Source organism: Rhinopithecus bieti, unplaced genomic scaffold (genome assembly GCF_001698545.2).
Source record: "Rhinopithecus bieti isolate Rb0 unplaced genomic scaffold, ASM169854v2 scaffold_27010, whole genome shotgun sequence".
NCBI classification, from domain to species: Eukaryota; Metazoa; Chordata; class Mammalia; order Primates; family Cercopithecidae; genus Rhinopithecus; species Rhinopithecus bieti.
The window spans coordinates 984211-1010771 of NW_016812757.1; the positions used below are offsets into that span (position 1 = coordinate 984211).

The 26561-nt window shown below is 37.0% G+C and overlaps 1 long non-coding RNA gene across 3 annotated transcripts in view; it reads right to left on the reverse strand.

The window, feature by feature from the left end:
• Positions 1-26561, reverse strand: part of LOC108545146 (uncharacterized) — a 68264-nt gene that overhangs the window by 1101 nt on the left and 40602 nt on the right. Inside the window, exons 4-6 of one of the 3 annotated variants that reach the window (XR_001890058.1) lie at positions 23272-23335; positions 18414-18651; positions 13887-14302 (exon numbers count right to left, since the gene is read on the reverse strand). This is a non-coding gene — a long non-coding RNA (uncharacterized LOC108545146). Of the gene's footprint in view, positions 1-13886; positions 14303-18413; positions 18652-23271; positions 23336-26561 lie in introns of those variants that run through there. The other 2 variants (XR_001890057.1, XR_001890056.1) reach the window with 2 other exon arrangements.

The following is a 26561-nucleotide window of genomic DNA, read 5'->3' on the forward strand; positions in this document are numbered from 1 at the left end:
TGTGTGTGTGTGTGTCTGTGTGTGTGTGTGTGTGTGTGTGTGTCTGTGTGTCTGTGTGTGTGTATCTGTGTGTGTCTGCATCTGTGTGTGTGTGTATCTGTGTGTGTGTGTGTCTGCATCTGTGTGTGTGTGTCTGTGTGTGTCTGCGTGTGTGTGTCTGTGTGTCTGCGTGTGTGTCTGTGTGTGTGTGTCTGTGTCTGTGTGTGTGTCTGCGTGTGTGTGTCTGCGTGTGGGTGTCTGTGTGTGTCTGTGTGTGTGTGTCTGTGTTTGTGTGTCTGTGTCTGTGTGTGTGTCTGCGTGTGTGTGTGTCTGTGTGTCTGCGTGTGTCTGTGTGTGTCTGTGTCTGTGTGTGTGTGTCTGCGTGTGTATCTGTGTCTGTGCGTCTGTGTGTGTCTGCGTGTGCGTGTCTGTGTGTGTATGTGTCTGCGTGTGTGTGTGTCTGCGTGTGCGTGTCTGTGTGTGTATGTGTCTGCGTGTGTGTGTGTGTGTCTGTGTCTGCGTGTGTGTGTCTGTGTGTGTGTCTGTGTGTTTGTGTGTCTGTGTGTCTGTGTCTGTGTGTGTCTGTGTGTGTGTGTGTCTGTGTCTGTGTGTGTGTCTGTGTCTGTGTGTGTGTCTGTGTCTGTGTGTGTGTGTCTGTGTGTCTATTTTACATACAAGGAAATGTTGGTATTGGTACCTTATATTTCATGACAGAGGGAGAGAGAGAGAGGAAGTGTTAGCTTTCTTCCTTTCTGGGTCAGTAGCTATATATATGTTCTAGGGTCATGCTGAAATCTGACAGTGTTTACAAATGTGGGAGCAAAAGAGAGAAGAAAAATATATTGCAAAAAGAGAATTGTTACTCTTTTTATGATAATTACCCCGGGTGAGGTATATATGGCCTCATTATAGGGCCTCTGAGTAATACGTGAGGCTTTATTAGTCAGAGAAAGAGAACTGTCTTCCACTAGCAAGGGATAATCGTTGAGAGTGGATGTTAAGGGTACTCTGAATTATCTAAATTGATTGAATTGAGTCTGTCTAATTCTCAATCTCCCGCTTCTTTTTATTCAATGCCTAGAGTTGCACATGGCATAATGTTGTTTTGAAATCAACTTCTCTTGTCATGCAGCACCCAACTCACTCACCACATTTGTGGAATGAGTGTTGGACAAGTTGATCTCTAAACTCCACAAACACACTATTATATATGCGCAAACTAAACCATAAAGGCTCAAAATCATATGACATTTAAACAAAAATCTACTCCTTGGAAGTCTTTGCTGAGGTAAGAGCGTTTCATTTAATCTGTTTTGAAAGTATTTATTTACCACTTATTGCTTATAATGAACTCTATGTAACATGCTATTTTATCCATTATTTTCAGAGGTCTGTAGAACTATATCTACTGTATCTCAGAACACTAGAAAAACATAGAGCAGCAAAATAATTTTAGCAAAAATAATTCAATTTGAAGCAGATGAATAAAACATGAAAGTGTCACACTAGATGCAAATCACCAAGTGTGGCTGATACAGCCTTCAACTGATCATATCCATCAAGAGTGCTCAGAGAAGGTAAAGTAGGATCTAAAATTAATATTTGCTAGATGGCTTTGCTTTATATTTTTGCAAGTTCCTTTATGTCAAAATGCCATGTTAAGGAAATTCATTTTCTATTACATTTCGGAAATCACCATATAAATGTTTGCCTTTTATTGAAATACGAAGTGTTATAATATGCTTCTGAAGCTTAGATAAAAATTGCTTTAAGGTATTGGAAAATACAATTTTAAAATTGTTGCACAATAGTTAAAAGTAAAATCTCCTATCACCCTCTTTACCTACCCTCCTTCCTCACTCCACGGCCTTAAGAGACATTCTACTCCACGTGATGAGGTAATTTTCTGTAGGGGAAATATCATTTATCTACAGGAGAATCTCTTGCTTATTTCAAATGTAGCATTAAGAAGCTCAGTATTAAATAATGAGTTGCAAGCTTAGGATCCGAAGACAAACTGGAATTTAGATTTATAAAGAATGATCACTATATTTAGAAAGTCTAATTTCAGCAAAATCAAGGAATATTGTTTAGTTAAAAGATACAGTGCTCCCAGAGACAGGATATAAACAATAAATCTTTCTTAATAAAGACCCCACATGCTATGTAATAGTCACACAATTAATCTTTGAGACCCCTAAAAACCTTTTAGAGATATTTTGAGGATTTAAAAGATATATTTAACTAAGAGTATTATTGTAATTATAGCTTGGCACTTTATGTAATCAGAATATTCTGGGGTAAAATAGATTCCAGGATTAAAATTTAAAAGTGAAGTTCCCCACCTTTCTTCTATTGTGTTCCGACATGATTAACAAACCAGCACTTCCTTTCATAGCATCACATGAAGACTCTGACTTAGAAAAGATTTTCCTCATTATTCCTCATATATTCATTATTTTGAAAATAGCATGCTTATATTTTTTAAGAGATCTTCCATTCAATAATGTCTGATGGTTTGGTGATATAAAATATTCCACAATTATATTTTACTCTTTTTTGGTAATGAAGATATAGAAGAAAATCAAGAATAGCATTGCAGTGTTAGAAGGGGTTTCATGTTTGCTAAATCAGTATTATTTTTCTTTTGGAGAAAATGTAGTGCTCTCTGTATTTGGCTAAAAATTAAAATATCAAAACTATAAAATAGGACATCACCAACACCTTAAACAATTAGTAGTAAATTTCAGGTGACAACAGTAAATACTTACGATAAAAATTACAAAGAAAGTTAGAGATGAGAAGGTCTAACAGTAAAGGTTTAACCAGATGCACTTCAGGAACCTGTATGGAATTAATTGGATGGGTCTATTGTATTTATAATTTTAAAAATGACGGTTTTGAAAAGAGAAGGCCAGCATTCTAACAAATACAGCATAATGTTTCCTAAAGCGTTCTGACTTCCTTCTGTGAAGGAATCTGCATGTATGGTATGCCTGCATGTGTGGTACAGCTGCATGTCTGGTACACCTGGAAGTGTGCAGGTAAGCTGCATGCGTGATATGGCTGCATGTGTGGTACAGCTGCATGTCTGGTATACCTGCATATGTTCAGTTAAGGTGCATGTATGATACGGCTGCATGTGTAGTATAGATGTTGCCACCTCAGGCGTTTGTGTCTGCTCATGCTACAAAGCTGAGGAAGCAAAAAGTAAATAGACAAAGCATCATGTTAAAAATAGAAATCAGCACATTTGAGAAATAAATATAATAAAATAAGCTCAAAATGCTCTTATTGTTAAATGAACAAATTCCAATGTCACCGACTTTTCTTCTTGACTTAGTTTTTGTTAAATAAGTCATCTGCAACATAGAAGTTCTGTCATGCCCATTTACAGATATTGCTATGATTTTCTGACAAAAATATACAGAATATATTGAGTACTTAATATGTGTGAAATGCTATTTTAAGCATTTTATAGTGTACTGTCTAATTTAATCCTCTCTCTCTCTCTCTCAGAGTTAGATAACAGCATCTTCATGTTACAGAATAGGAAATACTGTTTGGAGATACTATGTTTTTTTTCTCAATTCACAGAGTAAGTAGTAAGCCTGGAAGTCAAAATTTAGGGTCTCTGACTTCAGGTCTTCAGATTCCTTATTTTTAGCATTACACTATGATCTCCTTTTCCTAAATGACTCCATTAATCAACAATTCTGCACGAATAAAATTTCTAATGCATTCTTTCAGTTTGTTTTGTGGTATTACAGCAAAATACCTGAGACTGGCTAATTTATAATGAACAGAAATCTATTGGCTCACAATTCTGGAGCCTGGAAAGTCCAAAACCAAGTTGCCAGCATCTGGCAAAGGGTAAGAGATGGTAAGAAGGCTCAAGGTCATGCTTTTACAACTGCACCAATCCCATCCACAGGGCCCACATGGGTTAGCACCTCTGAAAGTTCCCGCCTCTTAATGCCATCACAACGGCAACCAGATTTCACCCTGAGTTTTGGAGGGAACAAACATTCAAACAATAGTACATACATTTTTATTTTTTTTAACTGCAGTAAGATACACATAACATGACAGTCCCCCAGTCCAAGCCCTAGCAATGGGAGTGAGGAAGCTTTCAAGATGACAGCATCCTTGCACCACAGGGTCTGCCTGTATCCTCATGGGAGATCTGAAGCCAGAAATGCATGTCCACGCCCCATCAAATTCCTGGCCTATAGAACATGTCAAAGACAATACATTATTTCTGTCCCATGTGTGGTACAGCCGCACGTGTGGTACAGCCGCACGTGTGGTACAGCCGCATGTGTGGTATAGCTGCATGTCTGCTGCACCTGCATGTGTGCACTTAGCTGCATGTGTGGCACAGCTGCATGGGTGGCACAACTGCATATGTGGTACAGCTGTATGTCAGGTATGGCTGCATGTCTGCTATACCTGAATGTGTGCACTTAAGCTGCTTGTGTGGTATAGCTGCGTATATGGTACAGCTTTCCACCTTCATGGAACGTGACTAACAGACAAGGGGCAGCAAACTCAAAATAAATAATTTCATCCCCGGCTTCCGAGTCCTCAGAAATTCCCTCAATACTTCCTTTCTGTGGTTTGGTAGCATGAACCACAGTCACATCATTTGAAGTCACATAATATTAAAACGATTTGTTATATAGCACCAGATACCTTTAAAAATCCATCATATTGGTTTTTCTATCTTTGTAATAATCATGTGATGTGGTCTAAGGACAATTATCCTCATTTTAAAGACTTAGGGACTTAGAGGAATGAGAAAATTCTGAGTGGGGAAGTAGCTGAGCAAACTAAAAACCATCCTAAGTTCAGCATTGTTTTCACATGAAGGAACTTCTGATAGTGTTATCATTGCTAGTGCATATCCTCTTCTCCAATTGTGTAACCCCAGAAGTTTCTGACAGAACAAACAAGAGATATTGGAAGAAGNTACAGCCGCATGTGTGGTAAAGCTGCATGACAGCTGCCACTGCATGTGTGCACTTAGCTGCATGTGTGGCACAGCTGCATGGGTGGCACAACTGCATATGTGGTACAGCTGTATGTCAGGTATGGCTGCATGTCTGCTATACCTGAATGTGTGCACTTAAGCTGCTTGTGTGGTATAGCTGCGTATATGGTACAGCTTTCCACCTTCATGGAACGTGACTAACAGACAAGGGGCAGCAAACTCAAAATAAATAATTTCATCCCCGGCTTCCGAGTCCTCAGAAATTCCCTCAATACTTCCTTTCTGTGGTTTGGTAGCATGAACCACAGTCACATCATTTGAAGTCACATAATATTAAAACGATTTGTTATATAGCACCAGATACCTTTAAAATCCATCATATTGGTTTTCTATCTTTGTAATAATCATGTGATGTGGTCTAAGGACAATTATCCTCATTTTAAAGACTTAGGGACTTAGAGGAATGAGAAAATTCTGAGTGGGGAAGTAGCTGAGCAAACTAAAACCATCCTAAGTTCAGCATTGTTTTCACATGAAGGAACTTCTGATAGTGTTATCATTGCTAGTGCATATCCTCTTCTCCAATTGTGTAACCCCAGAAGTTTCTGACAGAACAAACAAGAGATATTGGAAGAAGAATGGCATGATCACCAGGTTTCATTGAAAGAGCACAGTGATGATTGCTTGAGTTTACCCGCTATCCTCCTCGTGCTCCTCACTCCGGTACCAGTCTCCAGCTTCTTGGCCACAGGGCTGGAGGTATGATCTGGACCATTAAATCTTTCAGTGACCAAACATGGTCTAAGACTAAGCATCGTTGGAGGTCTTCTAGAGAGTTTTTCAAACGAGAACTGGTGGAGTAGATCCATTTTTGTCTTCACCCATGAAGCTAGGAGGTGAGAAACCACAGTATCTGTGGCTGTGCTCACTGTCATGGAAGACTGTGCAAACAGTCTTCCACCCTCATGGAGTCTGACCGGCAGCCAAGGGCCAGAAAACTCAGAATAAATCATCTCACCCCCAAGTTCAGAGTCCTCAGAAATTCCCTCGACACTTCCTTTCTGCGGTTTGGTAGCATGAACAAAAACTTTCCCCTTTGACACAGCTTAATCATTGCTTTCACTTTTAACCAAGATTCTGGAATCAAACAAATAGCTTCTGTATGTGGAAATATTGCCACAAATCAGTCATGGTGAGAAGTGCTTCCAAAAATGAAATTTTAACCCTAATGACAACTATGCAAAGAAAGTTTCATTGTTATCTATTAATAGTAACAACAATGCAAAAATAAATATTGTTATATTGGCAGGTGCACGTGACTGGCAAGTATTAAGAAACTTTCCACACAGTTGGTAATCAGCTGAGCCAGGTTGTAAACACAGATATCTCTGACCTCAATACCCATGACTTGAATGTAATAATAGCAATCCCAGTTGAATCTGAAACAGATCTACATGCTTAACATATTGGAAGTAAAAAAGATGAACTAAATACTAAGCTTTAAAGAATGCTTTGTAAGCAGCGTCCACATGCTTTTTAAAGTAAGTTTTTAAAGAAGATCTGTTCGAGACATTGGTCATGCTTTGTGTTCACCAAACACATAAAACTCTACAGGATACCCAAAGAGATTGCTCCTGCAACTTACCAACCCCAGCATGCAAAGCCATAATAACACCTAGCAAACCGCCTGGTGCTCCGGAAGCCCTCCATGACCCAAGGCAAAAAGAAAACAACGAAAATGAAATTGCTGGAGTTCACATGGATTAACAAAATTCGGTATTTTTACAACGTTCCTCTGCCTTTCAGAATATTTTATTTTGTTGTATTTTATTACCGTTTATACTTTCTTTTTTAAAATTTTTAAAATTTTATTATTATTATTATACTTTAAGTTCTAGGGTACATGCGCATAACGTGCAGGTTTGTTACATATGTATACTTGTGCCATGTTGGTGTGCTGCACCCATCAACTCGTCAGCACCCATTAATTCGTCATTTATATCAGGTATAACTCCCAATGCAATCCTTCCCTCCTCCCCCCTCCCAATAATAGGCCCCGGTGTGTGATGTTCCCCTTCCCCAGTCCAAGTGATCTCATTGTTCAGTTCCCACCTATGAGTGAGAACATGCGGTGTTTGGTTTTCTGTTCTTGTGATAGTTTGCTAAGAATGATGGTTTCCAGCTGCATCCATGTCCCTACAAAGGACGCAAACTCATCCTTTTTTATGGCTGCATAGTATTCCATGGTGTATATGTGCCACATTTTCTTAATCCAGTCTGTCACAGATGGACATTTGGGTTGATTCCAAGTCTTTGCTATTGTGAATAGTGCCGCAATAAACATACGTGTGCATGTGTCTTTGTAGTAGAATAATTTATAATCCTTTGGGTATATACCCAGTAGTGGGATGGCTGGGTCATATGGTACATCTAGTTCTAGATCCTTGAGGAATTGCCATACTGTTTTCCATAATGGTTGAACTAGTTTACAATCCCACCAACAGTGTAAAAGTGTTCCTATTTCTCCACATCCTCTCCAACACCTGTTGTTTCCTGACTTTTTAATGATTGCCATTCTAACTGGTGTGAGATGGTATCTCATTGTGGTTTTGATTTGCATTTCTCTGATGGCGAGTGATGATGAGCATTTTTTCATGTGTCTGTTGGCTGTATGAATGTCTTCTTTTGAGAAATGTCTGTTCATATCCTTTGCCCACTTTTTGATGGGGTTGTTTGTTTTTTTCTTGTATATTTGTTTGAGTTCTTTGTAGATTCTGGATATTAGCCCTTTGTCAGATGAGTAGATTGCAAAAATTTTCTCCCATTCTGTAGGTTGCCTGTTCACTCTGATGGTAGTTTCTTTTGCTGTGCAGAAGCTCTTTAGTTTAATTAGATCCCATTTGTCAATTTTGGCTTTTGTTGCCGTTGCTTTTGGTGTTTTAGACATGAAGTCCTTGCCCATGCCTATGTCCTGAATAGTATTCCCTACGTTTTCTTCTAGGGTTTTTATGGTATTAAGTCTAACATTTAAGTCTCTAATCCATCTTGAATTAATTTTCATATAAGCAGTAAGGAAAGGATCCAGTTTCAGCTTTCTACTTATGGCTAGCCAATTTTCCCAGCACCATTTATTAAATAGGGAATCCTTTCCCCATTTCTTGTTTTTCTCAGGTTTGTCAAAGATCAGATGGCTGTAGATGTGTGGTGTTATTTCTGAGGACTCTGTTCTGTTCCATTGGTCTATAGCTCTGTTTTGGTACCAGTACCATGCTGTTTTGGTTACTGTAGCCTTGTACTTTCTTGAAAGGTTTTACGACCACAGCTCTGCATTCAAAGACATGAAATTGCCATATTTTCCCTTCTTTTACTTCTTTTCTTTTTTCAAATATCTACAATGCTGGTGTATTACTAAACCTTCATTTCAGAAAATGTTGGTCAAAAGCCAGAATATTGATTGCCATAACTACTAGTTAGACCACATTAAATCAGGCAATGGTAGTCAGTTTGGAAAATAAAGCAACATGACGTGGGAGTAGTCGTTAAGAAAATGATGTAGATTTGTCACAGTTCTTTCAGTGAACGATCTCTTCCTACCCTTTTTTTTAGAGAAATAAAATAAACTCAATCACTACATTTTACCAAATGGGACCAAGCTCTCTGTGCGGTTGGAATTGCCTTCTCCTTTACTCTCTCCCAGCCTGTAGGTTTTCTTTTCCTTTTCATCTTTTTCTTTCTTAACAAATCAGGTATGCCAAAATTTTGTTATAATTTATTATTACTGAATTTGAAAAAATTAACTATTTAGCAAGTGCTGAAAATGGCTTTCAAAGGCTGTCAAGCATTTTGCAAAACTTGTGCTTCCGTAATTCAGAAATCTGTATTTTAAGGAACATTTTATGTTTCTGTTTGATTTACATTTAAAATATTAACCAAAATTTTTGTGAGGCCTGCTTGATATATTGAGTTGTATATTTATTTTCTTTGCAAGATTGTTTCATCTTTAAGCATTATTTGCTGAACCAAAAGAACAGGAAAGAATACCGTGCCTTTTGTCAGAAATACCAAGCCTGAACATTTTGAATTAGTTATAGACTAGTCCAACTCTGCTTTAAACCTTAATAGACTTATAAACAGCAAGGGAAAGCAGGAGATCTAGCATAATAACTTTAGAAAACTGGAAAGTATTTTAATAACAAGAAGTTTCTACTGTTTAAAACTTTACATTAGCAGGAATCTGTCTATATGAGTCACAATCTTTATTTAGCCAAGATTACAACTGAGAGTAATTCGAAAAGCGACTTTTGAAGTCACTTACGGAGCATGAAGTAATCTACATCTCCACACCTACTCAGCATGCACAATTGTCACTGCTAGTCTGATAAAATATTCTTATTCTACCAAACAGCGAAGCTTATACAAATGTTTTCTCTTTCCTCATCTCCAGCCAGTCATTCATCTTTTAAAATTTGAAGAACATTTTCTGTTATTGTTTCCTAGGATAAGCAGAAAATATTCCATCTCAGGTAGGAGTGTAAGTGGAGGTCTCTAAATCTCAAACAAACAAACAAACAAACAAAACAAAACCACAAAAAAAAACACAAAAAATTCCAACCAGGCAAACAACAACAATGAAAATACTTTTCTATCTCTGAGCAATTCTCTTTTTTTTTTTCGTTTATTTGCTTGATATATATTTCTTTTTTTATATGTATAGATACTTTAAGTTCTAGGGTACATGTGCACAACGTGCAGGTTTGTTACATATGTATACAGGTGCCATGTTGATGTGCTGTACCCATTAACTCGTCATTTACATTAGGTATATCTCCTAATACTGCCCCTCTCCCTTCCCCCCACCCCACCACAGGCCTCGGTGTGTGATGTGATCTCCTGGGTAATTCTCATTCACCTGTGCACCCAGCAGATGTCGATCCATGAGTGGATTCCGATATTGATCCTGATTCTAAGCATCTGTGTATTAATTTTAAGAAAATTAAATTAATACACATAAAAACTACTCTGAAATCTAAATATTCTAAATCTATTATTTATAATATTGTTATTCTAAATAATAGTGAAGAAAAACAAATTACAAGAGGATTCCATGGATCCTCTGAAAGCTAAGGCAGGAGGTGAAGGGTAAATGCCTACCTGCGCAGGCCGGGGGAAGTAAAGAGAGTGGCTGGGAGGTGGCACCACGCACAATGCTCAACATGAGTCCCCCACAGCCACCCCTCACTCCTGGTCCTGGCCCATCTAATACTAGTGCACATGACTAGTTAAGGACTAGTATAACCTGGTAGTTAACAGTCAGGTTTTGCCAGAACCCCATTTTTCTGATTCTAAGTCTGGTTAATTGTCCACTACCTACTTCATTCCAAGTTTTCAAATGGAATGTCACCATGTTGAAATTTATTTTAAGCTTGTCAGATAGAAAGCCTCCCATTAATGGTTAAACAAAGTTATCTTAGACTCTATTACGATGTTTTGCAGAGTTCAGAAGCATGTGAAGACGTTTAAAAAAATTAAAAAGCTTCTTTCAAAAAGAATTGATTAAACAGTAATTTCTAAGTTTCATGCAAATCATCTGAACTGCCTAAACCAATAACACTGGTTATTATACTGCTTTTAGAACACAAATTAAACATAATGACCTCAAAAGATTGCAGATAAGAAGATGGAAAGGTTATACGAGATACTAATTATTAAAAGGAGATATAATTAAAGTAATAGATGAGTAGACTTTAAGGCAAGAGGCAATTCATAATGATGAAAATATATTCTATAAGAAATATATAATAAATCTAAATTTATAGGCAACTAATAATATAGCTCCAAAATATATAAAGCAAAATTTAAATAAGTAAAATTGATGTAAACATATTCACAAGTCAAAGAGTATATCATACTGTCTTAGGGGCTAATTTAATAAGTATTCAAAGTAATCATTAAGAATATAGAAAATGTAAGTGATATGATTCATGAAGTTGATCCAACTGACATGTAGAGAGCACTGCAAACAGGAGCCTTATCAGTAATTACATCATTAATTATTATTAATAATTTAATAATTATTGAGGTATCAAACTATTAGAAAACATAGAGATTAGTCTTCATAATCTCAGATTCAGCAATTAAGTATTATATTTGACACCAAAAGTACTAACAACAAAAGAAAAAAATTGATAAATTGGAATTTATATAAATTAAAGATGTTTATATTTAAAGGACACTATCAAGAAATTCAAGACTCCCCACAGAATGGATAAAATATTTACAAATCTTATATCTGATAATTGAATTGCATCCAGGACATACAAAGACCGTATACAACTCAGTAATCAACCCAATTTAACAATGAGCAAGACTTTTGATAGGCATTTCACCAAAAACGTGAATCAGCTAATAAGCATATGAAAAGATGCTCAACATCTTCAGTCATCAGAGCAATGCAAATCAAGAGAACCATGACATTCCACCTCATATGATCTAGCAAGCCTGTAATAAAAAAAAACACAGACCAAAACCAAGTGTTGGTCAGGGCGTAAGGAAACTGAAACCCTCATGCACTGCTAAATGGTGCACTTAGAAAAACACCATGGTAGTTCCTCGAAATCCTTAACACAGTTACTGTATTACCCAGTAGTTCCACTGCTAGACCAAGAGATATGTAAATATTTGTTCACACAAAAACTTGCACACAACTAGTGTTAGCATCATTATTCATAAAGTCCAGAAGTGAAAACAATCCAAATATCTACTCATAAGTGAATAAGCAAAATACGGTAAATCTTTACAATAGAGCTTTATTTGACAATGAAAAGGAATTAAGCGCTGATGCACGCAGCAGCCTACAGGAACCTTGAAAACATTCTGTTAAGTGAAAGAAGCCAGACATAAAACCCTACATTTCATACGCTTCCATTTATATGAAGTATCAAAAATAGACAAATATTTAGGGATAAATACTTGATTAATGGCTAACTAGTTTTGCTGGGGGAACAAATGGAAAGTGATTGCCCAAAGTTTTAGAGCTGATTAAATTGTTTTAAATGATATTATTGTAATGGTTACATAATTGTCTATGTTAAACTATTGTAAACTGTAAATAGGCTAATCTCATAATATGAAAATTACATCTCAACATAATTGTTTTTTAAAAGAAAAGTAAAAACCCATATAATAATGAGCTTTCAAAATATGTGAGATAAAACATGACAGGTAGAAAGGAGAAATTAGAAAATCCATCAAATTAGAGGTTTTTATTCATTCTCTCAATTGATAGAATGGATGGAGAGAAAAACATTCAGATACAGTAAGATTGAAACAACACAATTAACTTCTTGGTACAATAAATATATACTACACATCTAAAGATTGGAAGGTGATATTCTTCAGAAGCACACAAAGGACGTTTAGAAAAAGGGGCCACTTGTCAAGATATAAAACGACTTTTTAAAGTCACTATTATTCAGTGCGTACTCTCTGCTTTCAAGTATCTACCTTTAAAACAATCTGATTCTTTACTGTACATCAAACTCCAATGAATGGCTTTTTGAAACACATTTTTTGGACCCAACCAAATTTCTGCCTTAGGAAGTGTAAGGTGAGGCCCATATTTGCATTTCTAGCAAGTTCTCAGGTGATGCTTATGTTGCTAATCAAGGGAGCACGTTTTAAGAAACATAGCTCTTAAATACGCATTCACAAATTTAAAAATACGCTTCCAAATATCATATATTATATGTGAAGCACTTGAAATAAAAAATACTTTAAAATACATAATAATAAAAGTTCTACACACCAAAAAAGTGGGGATACAACTAAAGAGTGTCTTAAGCGTATATTTAAAGCAAACATAGCTATATGGGTAAATAGGAATGACTGAAAATTAATGAGTCAGGCATCCGGTACAGGAAGTAAGCAAAATAGCTGCAGAATACACTCAAAGATGCAGGAAAAAGGAAGTAATAAGTATGAAAGCAGAGATTCATGAAATAGAAAACAAAGATACAATTGAGATCATTCACGGTGCCAGATTCTTTGTTTTGAAAGTGTAATAAGATGGACAAACCTCTGGCAATGACGGTCAAAGTAAAAATAAAGAGAAAATGTGCAAATAACCAATACTAGAAATGAAAATGGGAATTATCACTGCATGTAATAAAGACTAAAATGATAACAGACTATTATGAAAAAATGTGCCAGCGCATTTTAAAACCTAGGAAACACAGAACATTTTCTTGAAAAGTATGAATCTCCAAAACTGATTCAAGTATTAGAAGACAGCCCATAATAAAAAAAACTTTTAGAAAACTCCAAGCACAGCACTTCAATAATGTGTAGAAGGAATTACCGAAAGCGTATGAAATAATAAAACAAAACAAAATTATTAATATAGTCAGAAACAATACCAGTTTCCAAGTTTCACCACACCTGTTAAAAACATATAAGGGCCTTCTGGTAAGGAAAGGAAAAAAATACACAAAATGTGTCAGAATCAAAAAGGGAAAATACACAATGGTCATTATTCACATGTAATATGATTGTTTAGGTAGCAGTCACAAAAACTGCTACAGACAAATCTCTAGAATATTGGAAATTATGCTAGGTTACACACTATAAGATTACTACTTAAAGTAATAGGATTTTTATACTGAAATAGAAAACATATCACAAGTTTGTCATTTGTAATAGAAAACCTATTTGTAACTAACAATATATTTTAAAATGCATGTGTAAATATACTATGGAGAAGAATGAAACTTTATATTGAACACGTTAAAGGAAGTTCATATAAATTAAAAGATAAAACATGCTTATGCATAAGGAGACATAATGTGAGAAAGATACCAGCTTTTCCCAAATTGACCTGTGTATTCAACGGCATTCCACAAGTACTCTGACTGTTTTTCGTTTGTTTTCGGAGGGGTTTTGTTTGTTTTGATGGTATCAAGTAAGCTGATTCTAACACAAAGCAACAGAAGTTAACAACAGGCAAGATATTTCTCTGGATTTTAAACTCCTTATCCTGGAGTTCAGGAGTTCATGCCTTACAAGCCCAAATTGTCTTCTTCAGAGGTTTTGCTCGGGGGATGGTGCGTAGCTTTCCGCTTTCTCTGTGTCCTCTCTCAATGACTTCACAACATCCACTATGCAATCTCTTGTATGATGGTTGTTTTTGTATCTTTCTTGCCATTTCTACTTGATTATAAACGTTTCATGAAAAAAGACCAAATGTAATTATCTCTGGATCTTTTATAGAAGACTCACACTCACTCATCCTCTGTTCCGGAAATGCTTCCTGCATGCTTGGCCTCGTTCTGGGTCCTAGGGACACAAAAGTCAACAAGACATGCAAAACTGCTCTCTCGCGAACTTATATTCTAGAGGGGCTACTTAGGTAAACATTTAATGAATGAAGGGATACAGATTTAAATGCCCAAGAGTAAAAATTATTTTGCTCTAGAATATATCAGACAAGTAAATGTAACAAAACATATAAAAACTATGCTTCCTAAAACTATTAGTATTACATATAATTAGAATAATAGAATGTTAAAGCTAGAAATTAGCTCAGATATTATTTAATCAGGTAACTTCCATTTTCAGATGAGGGAAAAAAGGGCTCAGAGAGTGCAAGAGGATTTGTTTTGTTTTAGGGCATTTGACTCTGGATATTTTTTCATTAGGACTAAAATGTATTTTTTGGAGGAAAGAACTTAGACGATGAATACAGTTAGATAATGAAATCTTGCATGAAGGGTTGAATTTCATTATCGGTGTGCATAGGATGGTTGATCTGATTCCCACATGAGGCCTCAGTGTCTCTCGCGTGCCTGGCTGAAAGAAGACCGTCAAGTGCTAACAAAAGGCTCTTCTTTTATGTTGGAGCAGTTATATCAGAAAAACAAGAATGCTACAATCTCTTTGAAATAAGTCAAGAAACAGCAAAAGTGAAGTTTTTCGATAAGCTATATCTAGCCAGGCATGGCGATGTGCACCTGTGGTCCCAGCTACTCAGGAGGCTGAGGCAGGAAGATCAGTTGAGCACAGAAATTGGAGGCTCTATGAACGTGCCTGTGAACAGCCACTGCACTCCAGTCTGGACTGCATAGGGAGATCTATCTCTTAAAATCACTTTTAAAAGGACTTGTGGTTGGAGAGAAGGTGTGAGAACCAAGTTACATAAAAATGACCCAATTCAAAGGCAATCTACATGACCTTCTCAGGTCCCAGCAGGACAGGGACGGCCTTCATTGTGTTAGTCACTAGAGCAGAACCTGAGGCCTTCGCAGATGCATAGTTACCACTTAGTCACCACTTAGAGAACTGCATAATTCACTAAGAGGGTGAAACCTGTTCTCACTGGTTTGTGAAATTTATCCTATATGCATTTATTTTCCTAAAAAATCCTGGAATATTTGCTGAGGTTCTTAAAGCAGATGAAAAACCAAGCCAAATCATTATTTGTGCAAAAAAAAGCATATTTACTATTAAATTTTATTTATTATGGCAGGCACTTTTAAGTACAGACATATTTTCTGAATTGTTGAAACACATTATGGTATCCTAAATATGAAGTTCTTTGCTTTGTAATATTATATGAGAACAGTTAAAGTGTTATTCAAGCGGTTTAGAAGTATAGAGATATAAATAGAATTTCTCATCATTTCTAAAATCAGGTATAGTAGTCCTTAGTCCTTATCTAAATTGTTACTACAATGCCTATCTAAAAGTTTTTCATAATGAGCTCAATCCTATTCAAGATTATAATTTATCTATGAGCATCATGTATTAAAACAAGATCCTCAATACCAAATGTGACTAAGCTTAATTTTAAAATATCTCGTTAATTTGCAGTAATGAGATGTAATGAATATTTATGGAAGGTTTTTTCTGTACCTATTAATTTGCCATGATGTGTCACTGATAAACTAGTCCTCTAAGCTGAAGCCAAGGGATGTCGAAGTGAAAAGTATATAAAATAATGTTCAATAACTACCACTTGAGATTCCAATATTTGGTGTTAAAGGTAGTATGTTTTCTGCAAATGAAAGTTTACTATGTAATACACTGAATACACCACAGGGAGTGAAGTTATTTTCTCTGCACACACAGTTTATTACTTTTAAATATCATTGCTCTCTTTCTCTCCTACTTCACCAACAAGGCAGAACACAGTGTTTCTCCTTCAGCAGAAACCAGTTGTCTTCACTTCTTATTAGATCAAAGGTCATTTGGATGCCAACGAAAGGAAGTGGAGTATCTGCAAACCACCAGCATGTTTTGTTCAAGGGTTTGAAGATGTGTTAGGCCTGGCTCCACACTGGTCCGATGTTTTGGCTGAGTGCATTCTGTGGGACCTGGGCTGTGCCGTCCTGGTTGTCATTGTACCACTAACAGTCACCGAGAACATATCCTTGCAGCTACCAACGGTATCTTCATGTGCCTCAAAGCAGCAAACTATAATGAATTATTTAGTGTTTTCTACAAAAGACCAATTTAAACATATGGTCATCCGCAAATTTTCCTGATTGATGAATCTTGAAGAAAACTTCTTCCTAAATACTGAGGTCTTAATTCTGGTTATTACCAGTTTAAAACAGACTGGCCTTCAGCTTAAGTCAAGTTAATCACAACCCAAATGCAATTTTTATGCCCTAACCAATAATTGTGTCCAGAATCAGAACACTCAAAAATTTGTAACAAGAAGCTATAAAACTATGGTCTTCTTGACATAAACCTTTTGTGATAACGAGGGACATTTTCACATAAGTCATAAAGACCTGAATTACTGACTGTGAAGCAGGGTTATTTGAAATCATCAATTTTGCAAATTAAGGGATCTATATAGAAATATATTTTTACTTTGGCTCAAGAATAATCTATTAGAAGGAACTTGATATTAATTTTGAAATTATAATATAGTAGAGTAAAAGCTTTTAATTTTGTAGTACAAATGACCAAAAGCTCCTTTTATTTTCAAATAAAAAGACAAAACTATTGATTTAATTTAGATTTTGACAAGTTAAGTAGAAATGTTTAAGATTAGTTTAATAGCCAACAGAAAGACAAAATTAGGGCACAGAGCACAGAAACCAATAAAGAAAATGGAATGAAGGGAAAAAAAGTCATTCTAAGAGAAGGTGAGACATAAAACAGGAAGATAAACAGGATAAAAAGAAAGTTAAAGAATGAGATAAGAGAAACTCATTAAGTAATTATGATGGATACGAATAGACTAAATCACCCTATTAAAGGAAAATTTTGAGGCAGGGCATGGTGGCTCAGGTCTGTAATTCCAGCACTTTGGGAGGCCGAGGCAGTCAGCTAACCTGAGGTCAGGAGTGCAAGACCAGCCTGGCCAACATAGTGAAAACCTGTCTCTACTAAAAATACAAAAATTAGCTGGGAATGGTGGCATGTGCCTGTAATCCCAGCTACTCGGGAGGCTGAGGAAGGAGAATTGCTTGAACCTGGGAGGCAGAGGTTGCACTGAGTCAAGATCACACCACTGCACTCCAGCCTGGGAGACAAGACAAGACTCTGTCTCAAAAAAATAAATAAAAGATAAATAAATGATAAATAAATATAGGAAAATTTTGGTAGACATACTGAAATCTAAAGAAAGAAGCAATTAAATTTATGATGGGCAAATGCCAACCATAACAAACAGACAAACAATCAAAATAAAGCAGGTGTTTTATACCAGGCAGCAGAAAATATCAATGGGGTTAAACAGGAATATTTTCTAACGATAATAGTTTCAACAACACAAGAAGATGTAATACTAAGCTTGTCTGCACTCTTAAAATAACACAAGGTAGAAACTATAAGAAAATAGGTCATTTATAGTAACAATGAAACAAAATTTGAAATAAGAATAAACATAAATTTGTAAAATTGCTATGATGGAAACATTGGAATATTCCTAAAAAAAAAAAGACAAAATTATGTTAAAACAAATGATAAGGTTTCTCATATAACATATAAGAATATATGTTAAAGTTATATAAGAAACTGAGATTTCCAGTGTCAGAAAGAAAAACAGATACAGATATATAACAGCATATAAGAAGTTAAGAAAATACCCTGAAATGTTAAATTTAAATTGGAAATGTGACTATGCGGTAAGGATCTTTTATTAAAAATAACTCCTAGCTCTCTTTGCTGAAAGAACCTAAAAGAAACAAACATTAAAAGTAATCAGAACCACTAGTATCTAAATCATTGTTTCTAAATACCATTTTCCAGTAAATGAACTAAAAAACACTTGGAGAAATTCTAAGACAGAGGACTTATCCTGGAATGTCTTGTTCCAGAAAACAGCAAGATACAAAAAGCCAAGGAGGGTATGTTTAAAGGACAAAAGAGTTAGATTAAAGTTGCCTCTATTGGCCAAATGTGGGATAAATCAACATCAAAAGTGAATACTCACTGTATTTTATCATGCCACATTGAATCAATAGAAAGCCATGTGTTTGTGGCGATGTGAGGTTGGGGTAGGGTGGAGAATGCACAGCATTTGACATCGTTACTGGTGACAACTAGATGTTTTTCTTGCATTTCAGGTAGAACTATCGTAGTTCATCCCAGTTCATGAAGAAAAAAATTTCTCTTTGCAGAAAAAGACTAGTCCATAAACGTGGAAGAAGCTAGAAAACATCCTCTTTCAACTTGAAAAAAAAAAAAAAAAAAAAAACAATTGATTCAGTCAAGAATTATCAATTACTAACGGACACTAAAGTCATTTTCTGAACACTTGTTGGGAAGGCTATTTCCACAGCTCCAAAGGTTAGTTCTACTTGTTAATTGGAAAGGAAAACAAAACAAAACATAGCATTATAATTAAGCTTCTCAATCTTCACCAAGTTATCAGACTTAGCACCATAAATAATGAGGCATGTGGCGCCATGCGCCTCCAACGCAGTTTAGCGCCACTTACACAGCATTGCCTACCTTCCTAGTGATGAAAGAAAAACTTCAGCTGAATTCAATTTACAGGAGTTTAATTGAGCAATGACTGATTCGCTAATCCGGCTGACCCCAGAATCACAGCAGATTCACAGAGACTCCAGGGATGCCTCATGGTCAGAACAAATTTATAGACAAAAAAGGTAAAGTGTTGTACAGGAATCAGAAGTGGGGCACAGAAACAGTGGGATTGGTTACAAGCTGGTCTTTGCCCTATTTGAATGCATTTTGAACATTCAGCAGTCTACGAGTGGTTGAAGTATGGCCGCTGGATTGGCCAACACTCAGCTATTGTGACAGGTGCACACTACTAAGTTAGGTTTTCAGTTTTGTCTGACAATTAAGAGAGGTTACGGTCCATCTGCAAGGCCTCAAATACAGAAGTACACAGTCCTTCTCAGGTCATGTTTAGTTTGCTTCGACACTCGTTTTCTAGGCTGCCTTAACCAAGGGCAGTCACAGACTGGGTTGCTTCAAGCACGTCAGGAATCAAGACATCAGCAGCACCATGCTTCCACCGAAACCTGTAGGGCAGGTCTTCCTTGTCTCCCCAGGTTTTGGAGGGGTGCTGGCAATCCTTGTCAGCCCCTGATTTGCAGCTGCTTACCCCTCATCTCTGCCTTTGTCATCAGGTTGTTCTCCCTGAGCAGATTCGTCTTCACATTTTCTTACAGGGGCCATCGTACTCCCATATGACCTTATTATAACTAATTACATCTACAGTGACCCTATTTCCAAATAAGGTCATAATCTAAGAAGGTGAGTGCATCTTTTTTGAGGAGGCACAATTCAATCAATAACACGGTTTCTCGCCGAACTGGTTCAACCTGATTCTAACCAAATAAACTAACGTCTAGTTTACAGGACATTCTTGAGTTACAGAATTATCTGCCAGAACGACTTAGAACCACTCAGCCTTTAGATGTTCTTCAGGACAATACTCCTGTGTTCTTCAAATTTCAATGTTTTGCCAAACAATAGTAAGTATAAATTAAAAATGTAGGGAATTTTCTAGATTAAAAGAGGCAAAAGAGAAATGAAATCCAAATGAATTGAATAAAATTTGATCAGATTCTCATCCAATACAAAAGCCATCAAAACAATATTTTGGATAATTGGAAAATTTAAATATGGGCTTGGTATTATAAATTATGAAGGAATTACTGTTATTATTCAAAGCATAAAAATGGTATTGGGTTGCTCTAGGGGACTATTTTATTTTTATGCATGGATTGTCATCATGTATATAATTTGCTTTCAATAAATGAGTAGGAAAAAACATACATATAAAAATAGATCAATGGATAAATATAGCAAAGAGCTAAAAGATACTGAGCCTGAGAAACAGGCTACTTTGTGTTCATTGTAGTCTTTCCCCAGCTTTCTCTTTGTTTAAACATTTCAAAATAAAAAGTTGGGGAAAAAAGAATCACTAAAAATTTTATTGCCTGTGAAAACAATTTATGCTACAAGTAGGGTAACTGTTATCATAACCCCAAATAGCATGTGAGGGAACCATTTCTTTTCTTTAATTAGCTTTTCTGAGTGTTATTCTTCCAGGAAGACAGTCTGCAGGTATCCAGAGCTTCTCTCCTGTGCTGCCCTGAGTAGTGAGCTGCCCTGGTGACTCCCAAGAATTTTTGACCCCAGAATCAGAGATTATAATTGCAAATGTAGAAATACATTGCTGGAGGGTTTCTTTCTCTCTTTAAGGAATACAAAATATATTTATTTTTAAAAAAATCATTTAAAATGTGTTTATATACCAAAAGTTAAGGAAAGTAGATGTATTTTAACCTCCTGCTAGGTGAGAGATCCTGTCTTGAGTCTATTGTCTATTGAATTCTAACAATTTTAAACAAGATTGACGTAAATTTTTATGTAAGAAAAGCCTGAAACAGAATTTAAGAAACGTGCCAACGTTCACCTGTCTGGACATGGCAGATGTGGCTTTGATTTGTGTCCAAATCTCTCTCTCTGTCCAAATCCTGTGATTTTCCCAGTGTTCTTCTCTACTGGGAGCTGTTCTCCCAGCCTTTATCTTTACTGTCACCACTTGCTATTTCTATCCTTCTTTCTACCTCTTTTGTCACTCAGATCATAGGACACTGTCCCCAAGTCTTTCCTCATTCGTTTTCAAGATGAGGGTCATTTGTATATACTTTCATCTATTGATACCTCCACAGACATATATGTAACTTCCCCTAAGCACTGCAAAGGCAAACAGAAAGGATTATATGTGCAGGAGACACTATCTATTTCTCAAATAATTAGATTTTTAATTTATTATATACAAATTATTTTGATGGGAATAAATAATGCCTTAAACATATGGATGTAGGGTGGCTTTTACAACTCAATCACTCTGGTTTATTCTATAGACACTTTCCTAACCAAGACTGTCAACTCATAAGAATGTGGTCAAGGTATATGTAACCAGCCTTGGATAGAAAGTGGGGGCTGATTTCTGACATCCCAAAGATTAGAGAAATTATGTGTTGATGATAGTCCAAGGAAAGATGAAAACTTGTGCCATAATTCGGTACTTCTAACTCTGAGAAGCAGAAACTGTGGCCATGAATAAGTGGGTTTTGCTTCTCTTAGCACATGACATTCAAATTTGTTATATCAACAGATGCTTTGCAATTTTGTCTCTCTATGTGGCATGTTAATAAGTATTGTGGAGGATAATGGAAGGACCCTCCTCTTAAAAAATGTTAATTAATTGCTATTATTGGGGTTCTGTGACAATCTGCTCAGAGTTCTAGAGTCAGCCAGACTACAGGTATGAATCGCAGCATAAACCTTAGCATGTTTCTAATCTCCGAAAGCCTTTGCATGCTGCACAGGAATATGTAGTATCACTGATGTCATAGGGATTACATGGAGATTACATAACACAATACATACAAAGCAAATATAGCACTGATGAATGACAAATAAGAAGATAGTGAAGAAGACTGACAATCAAGGTGTACATGATGAGTAGGAGGTGAAGGCTAAGATGATAGTAAAGCCTACACTCTCGGCCAGTTTCAGCATCCCTTTCTGTGCTGTGTTCACAATGCAATGACCATGATGATAGCCTGGTGATGAAAAATTAGTGAGATGAAAGAAGAGAAGGCTATGCAACCAAGTGTAAAAAGGGTGTCCAAATCAAATGTGGAGTCAGCAAAGGCTTTCTGAATGAAGTGATGCTGGAGCTCAGCTTCAAGGATGGGTATGATATATGTTCAGAGAAGGTGTGCTAGGACAGCGGAGGAAGGAACTCATTCATATGCCTGGAGGAGAGACATTGGAAAACACAGTCTACAAGTGACCTAAGGAGACACTATGTGGTCGATACCCTTGAGATCTGGAGCAGTGCCCTCTTGTTAAGCTAAGTAGCCCAACTCTTCTGAGATCTATGAGACAGTAAAAGAAAGACACATATCAATAATTAGAATTACAGAATGGTTTACTTTTATTTTGACTTATTTTCATAGTCTAAGGAAATTTGTGTCAAGCATCGTGGTTCTATCATATTTGAACATCACTCTAACATTGTTGATATTGATGCTTCTTTTTCCTGCCTCATATTAGTTGATTATCCTGATAAATAGATACTGAGTAGTAGGCTACCATGAATATTGTTTCAAAACATACAGCAAAACTGGCCTTGAAAATAATGACCTCGTTGTCCCCTAGCAGCAGCCATAAAGGCAGCAGCCTGTCTTGCAGACGGCATTGCGACACAGGAATGGTTTAGAGTGAGTGATAAGGTGAGGAACTGCAGGCTGTGGGACTTCTCAAATAGGCATCACCCTTTGCTTCGGCAGAAAATAGCTAAAGTAAGCATCAGAAAGAGAATGTTTACAGTTGAGCAGTTCTGTAACAAGAAGACGGTGACTTTTCAATTCATTTTATAATCAAGGGTCCTAAGTGCAGTAGCCTCTTTTGTTTTCAACATATGAAGCTCTCCTTCAGCTGACAAACTACCTAGAGCATCATAATCAAATAAGAAACCCTTCCAGGCTAGAGAGAGGCTCAAAAAGAGAAGTGAGGTGGGCATTTTAATAAGTTATCCTTTTACAACAGCTGGAGAAGCATGTCATCTCCAGACAAGTCTCAACCACATGCGGCTAGGAATTCTATTGAGATCTTATGTAAAAATAGCTACACTCCTCAAAGTAAAACTGACAGCAACTTCTTTGTAAAATATCATATGTTTAAACAGCAGGTTTACTTTTAACGTTTCCACACCACAAATAGCCTTGGTAGGTATTGGGTACCATGGTTCTTAAAGATGTAAACATTTGATTTAGTGACATTTCAATCCTTACATTTTGTGCATTTCAATGTTCAGTTTGAAGCCAACGTTTTATATCACACACCTTTTTTGCTTGCCTAAAAAAAATGGAATATAAGAAATTACATGGGTGAATGGATGGATTATTATTTTATTGCTAAGATAAAACATTCAAAAGCAGATGTTTTGAGATTAGCTCCATTTTACCTGTGAACACCTGGCTGTCTGAGGATTTGGCTCACATTCTGTATAGGATGAGTTTATTAGCTCAGAAACTCTCTTAATCTTTGCAAGGCTCATCGTGGACAGGTAAAGATGGTTATCCCTGCTTCGTGACAGCAAAAACATGGCTCAAAAGACCTGTTGTGCTCAATGGATCTGGGACTTTAAAAAATGATGAAAGTCTTCACTTAAATGTAGGCTAAGCCACATGTGATGGTTACTTTTCTGTGTCAACTTAACTGGGCCATGATACTCAGATGTTTGGTCAAACATTATTCTAAATGTTTCTGGAGGGTGTTTTCAGATGGAATTACCATTTAAACCAGTGGAATTTTAGTAAGCAGACTGCCCTCCACAGTGTGGGTGGGCCTCCTTCAATCAATTGAAGGTCTTATTAGAACTAGGAGTGATTTTCTGCCAAGGAGGAAATTCGACCAAGCAGACGGCTTTTGGGCTCGAACTGCAACTTCTCCTTCCTGGAACTCCAGCTTGTGTTCTTACCCTGACTTGCCAGCCCCTGCCATCCTGCGAGCCATTTCCTTAAAATCTCTCTCAATAGGCAGATGATAGACAGATGAGCTACACATCCTACTGGAGAGTACTCAGGCACCACACAGCATAGTTAGCTAAAGGAATAGAAAGAGAAGTATTTTTTTACAAATGTATTTAGAAGGCACTCTCTCCTGCTGAATATTAGTGGCTGCTCTTCCATTTACACAGACAACATGACTGTTTTGTTCCCTCATCTCTGCTGTCCTCAGAGGCTAAAGCATTTGGTGCCTGAGCATCAGAGAAAACACAAACCATGCAGGAGCGGCAGCTGCAGCTGGAGACACACCGGCATTTCTCTGGGAAACCCTTTGAAGTAGGTGCTGCTTGCTCGAACCAAGCTGCCACAGCCTGCAGTTACCAAGAGTTTCTTTTAAAAGTAAATTCTCTTAATTCTCTTGCACACAGCCCAGTGAATCAGGCCCTGAGGATAATACAAAGTATTTTGTTTTCAAAACACCCAGCCTCCCTTCCTTCAGCCACATCCCCTCGTACATGAAAGGCGCCATGCTCAAGGCAGCAGGAATGCCCCAGGACATAGCTAATTCCAGAAATTCCAGCAAAATTCTGCAATCCTGTACTTCCCCAACCTCTTCACCTGGGAGACTGTCTTATTCATTTCAAATAAAAAGGAAAGCCAATTTTAAAAGTTCATTTTGAAAATAAACTTAAAAGCTCAGTCTTCTTATTCTAAGCCCTTATTAAAGACTACGTGGCCCTATGTTAGAGAAATGGCTCCTGAGAGCCCTGGACTGTGAGAGAAAAGAACGGAACAATCAATGTTTGAACGGACCACACTGTCTCTGCCTCTTCAGGTTTGACTCAGTTGGCCCATACAGTCCTATCTAATAAACAGCGCATGGGAGGAGAGAGCATCTGCTTGGGTTCCAGTGGCCACGGGTGCAAATCCTTTCCCACAACTCATAAGCTATAGGTTGGGGTCAATTAGATCAAGGACTTTAGAGTCTTTGGGTCACAGACTTCTAATTTGTTAAGTGGGAATAATAACTCCTTCCTCCGGGGTTGTGTGTAAGAATTAAATGAGAGAGTGTGTGTAACACTTGCGAATTAAATAGATAGTCACAGAAGATTAGAATCCTCCCACTTTATTAGCTGGGACTGATGGCTTTTGATAATAGACAAAGCAATCAATAGTGTAATTTCCTGTTTATCAGGGAAAATTTATGTGCACAGTGACCTAGAGAAGGATATAAGGCAGATGTATTATCATCAATAAAAAGAAACACAGATTTCCTAAGTGATGGAGGTCAGAAAGCCGATTAGTTACAAAGGCAGACCTTGAAAATACCTAAGAATGGGTTATGTGCCTGCAATTCTTCCTGCATAATGCACTGTCTCTTAAACCAACCCGCAAAGCACTTAGTGCTATATAAGGTAGACTGTAGGTGCTCCAAAAGGGCTGATTATTAATAATTGATGTTTGCCTAGGGTTCACATGCATTACCCTCTCAACAACTCTCGAAGAAGGCATGATTGCTGTAATTCCCTTGCTTTCCTACCCCGTGGCCATGATCTTCCACTCCCCGCCACTTTCGGTTAGTATCAGAAGCCGTGTTCTTCCAAGAGGGCTGGAAGTAACCCCAGCCACCAAGGTGAATCTTAATTAGCATCAATCTCTGTTGGTAATTCCACTCTCTTGCCTGTGGTTGTTTAAGAAATGAGCATATGGTACAATTCTGGTCAAAAGCAAACAAGAGAATATTTTTCTGACAGTGGAGGAGGAAGTGAGGGTCTGGAAACATTTTGCTGCTGCTGAAGGAAGCACACAAGAAGGAAACAGTCCTCTCTTCATGTCCTTTGTGTGTGGCTGTGGGAGAATTTATTACCAATTACACCCATTTTGTAGCAATGACGGGACAAACTGGAGGGGAAAAATCCCAAACATTGAGGATGGCAGAGTAGGAAGACAGGGAGAACTCTGAAAATGTTGTTATTCAGCCACTGAACTCACCCACCCCAGAATCAAATTGAGAATTTTAGTTATATAACGCAATATGTCACAACATTCTTACACTTTTAAGCCACTTGTAGTTTCTGCCTTGGCTAAAGCATTTCCTTTCTATCACCTATACTATTTAGCATTTATTCCACAAACATTAATTAAGACCAACTGTGTATCAGATATTGGAGCAGACACTATCTGATATGAAGTAGAAAAATAAATATGAAGTAGAATGTGATCCATATCCTAAAAAAATGCCTGTGGGCTTTCTGTTTCTTTGTTTATTTTATGGTGTAACTACTGTGTATCAGAGGACATTGCAATAGATTTTTGATGGGTTCCCTATCTCTAACTACCATCTCCAATTAGACTCCCAGACCCCACTGCCCTTGATGAATTATCTTTCAACAATTTAGATTCGATCACATCACTCACCTGATTTAAAATTCAGTCTCTACGGTAGTGATTCTCAAATCACATGGAAACCTTGTTAACACACACCTTAGCGGACCCACCTCCTGACTCTGAGGTTCAGTAGATCTAGGGTCGAGTCTGAGAATGTGCATTTTGAGTATATTCACAAGTGCTGC